Below are 10,969 nucleotides of genomic sequence, written 5' to 3' on the forward strand. Positions count from 1 at the left end.
CAATCAAAACACCACATCTTTTAAACTCCCTGCTACTAAGCCACGGAAAGTCAAATGAAATGCATCTAGATATAGGATATGCGAAGAGCTGCCGTTTCCAATGCAAACTATGTCGACACAACGAAATGAATATCCTTTCTCTATCACAGGGCCATAATCTATAGCTAACAGATGCCGTAAGGAATCGCAAAACCAAAATACGTACATGAACGCAGAAGTGAGCCTCAGATCTGCATTGTTAGCCCAAAAGCGTTTACAAGGGTGATGATTTCACAGTGGCGAATACTGTTCTTTCCTAGTTATCTCACGGAACTGTTATATTTAGTCGGTGAGGGGTTTAGGCACTAAGGACTCACCAAGACATTTTAAGTGTGCAATGCTGAGCACTTGTACCGCAGAGGCATGGCTCATTTTCATGGCAGCTGTCTGTGTGTTATCTTTCTGTAATGATCTGCGTAAAAAAAGTGAGAGGTTCTTGTTGTTTTTCCTCTCTCTCTCTCTCTCTCTGTTCCCAAAGAAAAGGGAAGATCATTTTCAACCCACGTGGAAAGCAGCACTTTCCCAAAGTTTCTGAAAGTTGCTGCAGCAGCCAAAACCCCAACTTTCATGGAAAACATACAGCGATTGAGAAGACAAACCCGTCATCAAAACACCGTCCCCGTAACCTTCAAAATTAGCATTGATCTCTCCCACTTCTACCCCTCCTCCGCACCCAAGCGCGTCCCAGCTCAAAAGCGGCTTCTTGTAGCGGGCGAATTTAATTATCAGTTCAAACTATGGAGTAAAAAAAAACCGTTCGCCTTCCTGTAGGATGCGGTTTCCGTTTTTCGTCTAGACCCAAGCTTTCCCTTCCCCTACAAGCAAACAAACAAAACAAAAACACTCCGATCCTTCCATAACCCCCTCAACAAATAAAACAACCCGAAAAACATCCTCCGGATCCTTCAGTTTTATAACAATTGGCATCAATTAGACCTGAACTCCCCCTTGTTCCCAGCGATTCCTTCATAAATTCCTCAGACATAACAAGGACAATATTGCTAGAAAACTGAGGGATCTGAACAATAAGGAGAAATTAGAAACCGCCGCTTAAAATGTAGCTTTCGACCCTCCGTCCTGTCGCCCCAAACATCTCAGTTAAATCCAAGGGGAGTTCTGCCTAGATCAGGCTTGTAGAAGTAAACGCAGAGGGAGTTTGGGGTGCCCAGAGACGGAAGGATCGGGCCCTGTATTTGTATATTTCCATGCAATGGCTAACCTTGCAGACCTGAATATACACAGCAGGCTTGTCAGGGAATTTCAAGTTAAGAAAAATATTAGAGGGTTTTATTGAATTGTAAAGACTGAGAAACAATCTCCCTTGTTGATGGATAGCTTAATAGGTCCAGGGAACTAGACTCGATGGCTCTTCTGTAGAACCCAGGCAAGTTTTAGACAAGTAACACTAAAATACAAGGGCCACACAGGAACACAAATCATGGTTCCACTCGATTACCCTGTTGCATGTTTTTCCCTACAGGTACAACAGCAGAGAAGCTATAGGAGAAGGGTTAGTTAATGCTCAATACAAACGTTTAGCTACTAAAGATACTGATCGCAGAGAGCATAGTGGTTGTCTGTATTTAGCAAGAAGGAGCTAACTTCGGCCCACCCCTGTCCTGCAAAACACACCGCGCTCCAATGTACTGTACTTTCATTTGGATTTAGATAGGTTTTCGTTTTGTTTTGGTTATTTTTCTCCTCGACTCCTAGGTTTCAAGGCTGCCCATGGCCGGAGAAGGGAGCCCCAGCAGAGTCCTGGTTTGTGGTGCGAAATGTGATTTGTCTGTTTACAGCAGGTTCAATTAAAGCAGTTATATCTCCTGCAACGGTTTGGGCCCAATCAAGGCACTTCCATTCAGAAAGTCAAACAGAATCAGCGTTTACACACGGCCGGTCCCGGAGACCGACGCTCCCCATTTATAACAAACCTAATGAGTCTTGAAGCGCTGTGGAACCCTTGATTGCTCTGCCATTGAGCTGACCAGGCAAATTGCCCCTTTTAAAGAAGTAGGTGTCTAGCGAAATGAACTTTGCTTTGTGTCACACAAAGAGCGAGGCCTGAGGAGGAAATCGGTTTGGATGAGAGGACGTGGTAACGCGGAGAAAGCCTGGCTATCCTTTTCAAATAAGCCGTGCTTCAGATAATCGGGCTTTCAGATGCCTGTCTCCTGGATCAATACTCCAGTTTTCAAGAAACACTCAGTTCTTCAGACCCAGGGATCGTATTAGATGAGAAATATTCAGCTCTCTCGACAGTTTTTCTTTTTCCTTATTCCACCCGGCCCTGCAGTCTGCTTCCCCCCTCCCCTTTTAAATTATTTTAAACAGAACTGTGTTTCTAATTTGTCATTACAAGAAACCCTAGACAAGTGCAGCGTGAAATGTTCAGGGTTTCCATTCAGCAACGTGACGCCAGGAGCAGGGAGGCACATACAGGCGAGAAGCTCATCAAATAAACATCCTCATTTGCCCTGCAACTTAATGAATGTCCAAACATTTCCTGCAGCCTCATGGTCGAGTCTCGGGTGTCTCGGTGTATCACGAGAACCCAGACTTTGAACCAGCGCGAAGTTTCCAGGCGAACCTGAAGGAGCCAGGCGTCCAAGCCACCTTCCATAGAAAGGGTCAAATCTTGCTGGCATTGCAGCAAGCCGCCGAGGGAGTAAAGCCGGCAGGATCTGACCCCGAGGGATTTAAATCTGAACCTGAGGTGATTACAGACGAGGGCTGGGCACGGTCCTGCAAATCTCCGAGGCTGGACAATGGCCCAAACTCGTGTTGTGCCCAGGCTAGCCATGGCGGAATCACCTTGTTTCCCCACTCAGCGGACCTGCCCCTGGTTAGGGTTTACAGGGAGCAGGACGGGGAGCTCGTTGAGGCAGTTCCAAGCTCACACTTGCTTCCCCTGAGCAGAGGTCACTTTGATCCCTCAATAGTTTGGGGTACTACTCAGTGTTATTCAATCGAAAGGTAACGTCTGGGAGCCTAAGGGTCAGTTTCCTTTTCGTCCACTAACCTAAAACCTCGCATTTGCTCCTGGTTTGTGTGGTTGCATGGGTTTTTTTTAATATAATGGCTTGCCTATGTGTACATATACACACGCCTCTAGTGTCATGTACTGTGTGCACACACACGGAGAGATACTCCGCATCACGGTAGAACAGAATCCCCTGGCGTACCAGATAGACTGTGATCCGGATTAGGCTCCCTTCGGACCCGGCTCCCTTCGGACCCACAGCCAGTTTTTCACTTTCCTTGGGAGGAGGATCGCTCTCAAAAACAGCCAGCGAGCTTCCGCCCAATTGCAGATTCTTAAAAGGTGCCATGTAGAAATATTAGTCACTCGACGAACACTTCAAGACCCAGGTCAACCGCGGGCTTGGTCTGTTCCATCTCCCGGAATCGATGCCCTCCCCGAAGCTCTAACAGGCTAGTTGGTCTCACTCTGACACAAGCTATTCCACGCAGGTTTCTGCAGCGCAACTGGAGGCTCAGCCTTTCCAGCTCTTCCCTAGCTGAGCTGGGCTTCTGTAGGAGCAAAAGGCAAGAATCCATCCTACGCCTAAACCGCTGTTTGGTGTCCTGCTCTTCCCCTGCAGCGCTCCAGGCGTCCCGTGCCCAGAGGAGGGGAGGGAGGGGGTCCCATGTCGCTCCAGAGGCGAAACTCTCCAGGATCTCTGCGCTTTGTCAGCACGCCGGAGTATTTGACATTCACAATTACCTGTAAATACTCCGACAGTTTTGTGTATGAAACACTTTTTTAGCCTTCAGGTTGGAATCTGATAAGTTTTATCCAAGGGGAGGGGAGGGGAGAATTGGAAACTATTGCAACTTTACTGGAGGAGCGGTGAAAATTAAGTGCTGAGCGCTCAGTTACTAATAACGCCCCATCTCCCCACCCTAGGATTAGAATTAAGAGAGACGCCTTGTAATGATCATCTAACGTCCTCTAAACAGACAATACCCAACCGGTTGGGTTTTTTTTTTTAAAAAAAAGTACGGAAGGTAAGGAACGATGGAATCCTATTACCAAAGAGAAAGAGAGAGGAAAGCAGATGCGGATCGATAGAACTGATTAAAAGAACATTACATCACACCGACAAATCAATTCACCCCTGGGTAGATTAGGTGACACCTTTCCACTCCTCACAGTTGCTAGAATATATCCAACCACATTTACAAAATTAACGAGATCTTAATTGGTCGTTGGGAGCTAAACTCCACATTCAGTCGCTCTATGTTTCCTCCAGCCTTTCAGTCCCCTCAGCTTTCCCTGCCCATCACATCATAGCAATTAGCAGCATGGAATTACCTGTCCGCTCCTTTGTGCCTCCTTCAAAGCAAAGAAGGTAAAAGTCACCTCACCTATTAGCTCGTGTAAGTGATAACGTGGTGGTAACTTCGAGCTACCACATTTTGAGATTGTGTGTCACATGCTTTAGCATAAATAAGGGTATTATGGCCCTACTGATTTACTGGATCAGTTCATCTGTGCACCAATTTGTGGCTCCTGCAGTTCTTTGCACATATTACTCTCTCCCTGGGAAGATTTTCGCACGCATGGAGTCTTGCCATTGCCAGATGTAAACAACAGCTCCCGTATTTTCATAGCGCCTCAGTCACTTCCCAACGAAGACGGACTTCTCTTTATTTATCAGCTGGTTTGTCCCGATCTGTCAGGCTATTTCTCACCAGATTCGCCCGTTCTCGTCAGAGGAATCTGAGTGTATTTCAACGCCTCAAATCTCCAAAAAGACAACACCCAGGGTGTTACACTTTTCAAATTGCTTGCTACACATAGATAGTAACTCCACTTTAATCAGCTGGCTGGGACCGTTTGTGAGTGTAGCGGGCAGGTTCAAAACTACACGCAGACAATATTATGGAGGTTTCAGAGTAACAGCCGTCTTAGTCTGCTATAGCTCACGAAAGCTCATGCTCAAATAAATTGGTTAGTCTCTAAGGTGCCACAAGTGCTCCTTTTCTTTTTGCGAATATTATGGAGGTGATACAACTTTCTTTGTACAAGTTTTGCAGTGCCTGGTTACACGCTTTGGAAGCATTCCGGTGTATTGCTTAGAGACTGGAACAACTCCAAAAGATTTTTAAAGAAATGTTTAATTCCGTTTCAACAGCAGCATCACGCGTTTGATAACTCGTTATGCCTTGTATGTATATACATTTAATAACCAAAAACAAATTAAACATAACGCGACACACTGAGGACGATGACACCGAGTGACCAAAAAGGCACTGTTCTTTCCCACAGCCCCTACAAAGGTTTAGACGAGTCAGAGTGTGTCATTAATTTCCTGGCTGGGGGGCCCCGATCCTGCTCTCCTGATCCAGGCCAAGCTCCAGTCGGAATTCAGGCTTGCTCAGTTTGGATCGGCGTTCAGAACCTGACCTATACTATTATGCTAGCTACGCTGGGACCTAGGAAATGTCGCGGAGCCTGGTCGCACGCGGACGGGACACGGTTGCTAACTTATTTACGCGTTCTGCGTTGACACTGAAATCAACACAGCCCCAGGAAGGACGGTACATGTACCCCTCTAACAAATCCATACTTCAGATATCACTGCCTCTACCCAGCCAAAGAAAGATTTCGAAGCCCATACCGTATGGGACCCGATCCTGCTCTTATAAAGTCAGCGCGATGTTTGCCACTGATTTCTGTGGGAGTAGGATAGGGGGCCGCTACACAGACATGTACTGGGACCAATTCTCCTTTCACAGCAGTTTTACCCTGGTGAGAATCTGTTGCCCTCACACCACCGTGACAGCAGAATCAGGCCTTTACAAATTCCCGTTTTCCATTCGAAATGCGCAGCCAAGAGCGACCGGCACGGGTCTGAAAAAAGTCCAGCCACTTCACGGATTTCCGAACGCTCCTGGCGTGGCTTCCGGTGCTTCTGTCTAACTCACACCTGGGCCTGACAGCACAGTTGTAAGGGACACATGTCGGTGCTCCAATATCTGCGCGGGTCATTACAGTCATTGTAAGGGGTTGGAATCTGACCGCCAAGATAGATGCTGCAGCGGAGTGACCGCAAACAGAGCAGGGCACGGCCTGGCTAATAATATCCCGGTCTGAACAAAAGGGGGAGGCAACAATACTGCGTGTGCCCGTGCTGTGTGCTAACTGAATCAGATCCTGGCTGCCTGCGCCCCACGCCCAGAGGCCGTTCGTTTCTATCAGCCCCAACCTGCGGCCTTTGTTCGCGCACCAGACTCCGAGTCTTGCTTGAGGTCTGCAGCGGGATGGGTCAAGTTTTAGCTATGGATTTCCAGCCACTGATCCTGGGTGAGTTACCCCAGCTCTCTTTTAGCAGGTTTCAGAGGAACAGCCGTGTTAGTCTGTATTCGCAAAAAGAAAAGGAGTACTTGTGGCACCTTAGAGACTAACCAATTTATTTGAGCATGAGCTTTCGTGAGCTACAGCTCACTGAAGTGAGCTGTAGCTCACGAAAGCTCATGCTCAAATAAATTGGTTAGTCTCTAAGGTGCCACAAGTACTCCTTTTCTCTTTTAGCAGAGATTCCCAATGCTCAGATTGTAATTCTCGGACTTGGTTAAAGGGGACACAATCCCCGCGGGCAAGAGGAGCCAGACACCGGTCTCCCCTTTGTTATCACCTCCCCTTTGTTATCACCGCTTTTGGACCCAGAGGCCTTTCAAAAGGACAGGACTTCGCAGGCGCTCAAGAGTGACAAGCCCGCCCAATAAGTCAAGAGTGAGGAGTGAGCGCCCAGCCTGTCACAGGGCCACGTCCCCCCCGAGTGGTTTCAAGGCCAGTTGCAGAGAATCGTAAAAAGGAGTCAGTCAGAACAGCCCGGACAACCAGCGGAATGGCCCAGTTTGCCACTTATTCGCTGTGATTAAAGATACCCCGTCGCTGCGGGAGGCAAACTAATTGTGGTCTGGGGGTAGGGGGGTCTGTCTGGCCGCTGGCACTGGGCTAAGTAGCAGCCGCCCCAGGCGGGGATCAGAGAAACCTGTTCGCCTCGCAGGCTTGTGCCGAAGTTTGATGCTTTGCTGGGATTTCCACAGCGGCGCCCAGGGCCCAGCAGGGCAGGGCTAGGAGGGCCGAGAGCTCTCCGCCAACCCGCAGCTCCCAGGTCCCAGCTCAGGGAGCCGCCACCATCAATCCTGACAGCTCCAGCAGGAGCAGGGACCGCTCCTGGCAGCCTCAGCGAGGGCCCTGTGCCAGCCCCCTGCGCTAACCAGCGGCCACCTCTCCCGCTACCTCCCCAGCACGGCTGCCACCCCCACCCCCACCTCCACCGCCAGGCTCGGGGAAGGGGATCTGCGCCTGCTGCCCATGCCAAGCCGGGGCGGGGGGACCTGCCCCACTCGCAGCGCGGAGAGAGGGCCCCGGCCCACGGGGAGGAGGCAGCGGTGCCATCACACAGGGCGTTGATTGCCCAGGGGATTTTGCTTCAAGGGGAGCGGGAGTCTCTCCCCTCACCACAGTTACCCCACTCCCCTCTTCTGGGGCCTCAGGCTGTCCAAAGCTGCCTACGTCATTTGTTCACTCACGCAGAGCCTACAGCGAGTCCACCCCGCGGCGGGTCACCTCTGGCGTCACGCAGTTGCGGGTCTGCCATTGGCGCGCCTGGAGTGTGCGCTGAGCCGCTCGCGGCCCCCCCCCCCCCGCCCAGCACGTGACGAGGGCACGCGGGCTGCTGAACGGCTAACCTGGGGCGGGGGGGCTCCCACGTGGGGCTGCTAAGTTCCGCAGCCCCGCTGGAGTCCCGTGCTGCGCCCCGTGTCGGCTGGGTTGGCTGACCGCCCTGTGCTCCCGGCCAAGGGAGAGCGGGACGTTCGGCCCGTGGAGAGCCGGGCGCTTACGGCCTGGGTGTTTCCGCGTGCGCGGAGCCACCGACCCCCACGCCTCGCTCCTCTGGGCCTCCCACGCGCCTAGGAGTCACCCCGCTTTTCAACCCTGCGCCTCTGCGAAGCCCCTGCAGTTTGCCAGCTGTCCCTGGGGCCAGGTCTCCGGCACTAGCCCGGGCAGCCGGAACCGACCCTGCACCATGAAAACGGGCCCAGCGGCGCTGGCTTCTTTCCTAGCACAGCCCGAGCTCGCCGCCTGCTGCACGTCCCCACAGCTCCCAGCCAGAGGCGGCTCCTCTCCCCCCCGCCCGCGGGGCAGTGTTGGGACACAGGCGGGTGGGTAGGGGGTATTTTGGCGGGTGTTGGTAGCGGGCAGACGGGCGGTTCGCATGCGCTCGGAAGAAGCCGGCAGCGCCTTCCAGGATCCCCACCCCCACGAGGGAACCTGGCAGCTGCCTGGGTCCCGCGCCGTTGGCAGGCCCCGAGAGTCAATCCGGAGCCCACCGGCAGTGGAAGCGTCTCCCTCGGCCCCTAGCAGGAATCAGCTACAAGCAGACTGCGGTGCAGGGAGCAGGCGGCTCCCGTCGGCCCGCGTGGAGGCCCTGGCAGGGGGAGCGGCCTGCGGGGCCAGGCCAGAGCTCGGGTGGTGAGCCAAGTGCCCAGCGAGCCCGGCAGGCTCGGGCCCCCGGCAGCGGAGAGCTGGGCACGCACCGGCGAGCCCACGTGCGGCGGGGAGTCAGAGATCGCGGAGCTGCGGGGGCCTGCGCCATCTGCCTTGTGCATTGCCGCGTACACATCTATCTTTGCAACCCAGTCGCAAGCGTATGGCTAAAAATAGATGGTCGACTTCCCTCCCCCATGGCTCCATGTGTCTGTGCGGCGGGGAGCCAGCCATCGTGTGATCCCCACCAGTGCTTGCACTGTATCTGTCTGCTCTGCCGTGCACACCAGGGCAGCTCTGGAGCTGCGGGACTCTGCGCTCAGGGCACGCAGATCCTAGGAGCAGGCCGCTCTGGAGATGCTTGATCTTCTGGCCCCTTGACTGGTGCCCTTCCCAGCTGCCAAGTGTCCACTCCCTCCCAGCACCTCTCTGCTTGCCCTGGAATCAAACACAGCAGCGCAGTGCAAAGCAATGTAGAACTCAGGTCGGAAAGCTGCGGGGGAGGGGGACAGAGGAAGGGAACCAAATATGTCATTTTGTCAATTTCCCCCCTTGTTTATATGGGCCTGCTTTTATGAGCCTGTCCTGCAGCCTGTGCACACACATATTTAAACCGCTTTTGAAATACTCTGACAGTAAAATCTCAACGAACTTCCAGCCCCTGTTCACGCCCCTAAAGCAAACACAATGGAGTGTCTCTCCTATTTGAAATAATAGTGTTGTCAGATACATAACACCCGGCAAAGGCCAGCAAGCCCATGGTCCCAGGTGAAGAATACCGGACTGTGCCAAGCTGATTGCCTTATGACACCCTAAAGATGAAGAGTAAAAAGCCTTGTTCTGTTCTCCCCCCCTCCCCAGCCTATAAACCGCCATTGGTTTTATTATGGCCTTGGATCTTTTTCAGTTTGGAAAAAGAAAGAAAGGAGAGGAAGTCTGAGGTCTATTTTTATTCATATATTTTTGATTAAGACAATTAAGTAACCCGCATAATGTAGCAGCTACTCCCTTTTAACAGTTTCCTTATTTCTGTAAAGACAGTTTACTAACTGTGGCTCAAACAGGCTTCCTGCTCCCTTAAAGAAATTAGAAACAACAGCTAATAAAGAAGCTAAATATGAGGTAGGCTGCATGGGAAAATATATAATTGTCAGCCTCAGATTTCTCTTTCATTTGTTTATGAGTCAGGGATAATACACAATTCATTTTCCCCAAATCTTAATGTCGAGGGACTGATACCACAGTCCTGACTTTAGCAAAAATGGATGATTAGCTTGGAAAGGATAGCAGGAAGAAGCCCTTAACTGGCAGCAGTCAAACTACTGTCGGGCCTGCAGGGGAGATGGCCTTCTCATTAAGGTTATTGGACTGGGACTCAGGAGCTCTACGTCCAACTCCCTGCTCTGTGAGGGGGCTTCCTGTACCGTTTTGATTAAGTCTTTTAGGGCATGTTTATACTGCAGTGGAAGGTGTGATGGCAGCATGGGTTGGCCTACCTGCACTGGCTTTAATGTAACTAGCAATGCTGAAAACAGACGCAGTAGCATGGACATCAGCACTGTCTGTACAAGTAGATTGAGGCCCTGGGTACATATTTACATTGCTAGTCCACGCTGAAATCTCTGCTGCCACATCTTCACTGGTATTTTTAGCCATGCTAGCTGGATTAAAGCTAGCTTGGGTGTGCCAGGCATCATGCTGAATCCAACCTTTCACTGCAGAATAGATATGACCTTACTCTCGTTGTGCCTCAAGTCTCCATCTGTAAAATGGGTAGAGAGTAAACATTAAGTGACACACTGGTTTGAAATAGTTGGTGAACCACAACTTTGCAGCACTTAGGTTATCTATGTAGAGACAATACTGGTGAGCCAATTTACAGCACTTTTCCCTTTGAGCTAATTTAACATAGTGCCACTGAATGGGGCTAAAGGCCAGTGTGCTGCAGGAGGTGCTCTTTTCCCCTCCGTTTTTTCAACACTGAGATGTAAAACTGAGGCCCTGATAACGTGATCATAACAGATTACCACTGGAGAGTGTTTAATCCAAGTGTCCTAGCCAAATTCCACCCTGGCTAGTTACCATTTTTACATTTTACAAACTAAATTCCCCATACAGTTTCAGTGGGAAAAGGGTATTTACTCACTTCTTGATTTAAACTGCAGCATGGTGCGGCTGGGCATGTTAAACAGTTGCCAAATTTCACCTCAGCTGCTGCCCGCATTTCAGTGGTAGATGAATTAACCACTGTGTATAATTTGTTTTTCAGTCTCAGGTCACAATTCTGTAGCCAGGCTGCACACACAATTCCCTGGGAATTCTGTGCGTGGAGCAGCTAAGGGTTCATATGCCACCCGTTTGTAAAGCACTTTGGGAGTTAGGGATGAAAGGTCAATGTAAGATAATTAGTAAGAGATTGTGTACTGT

Source organism: Caretta caretta, chromosome 11 (assembly GCF_965140235.1).
Source record: "Caretta caretta isolate rCarCar2 chromosome 11, rCarCar1.hap1, whole genome shotgun sequence".
Classification (NCBI taxonomy): Eukaryota; Metazoa; Chordata; order Testudines; family Cheloniidae; genus Caretta; species Caretta caretta.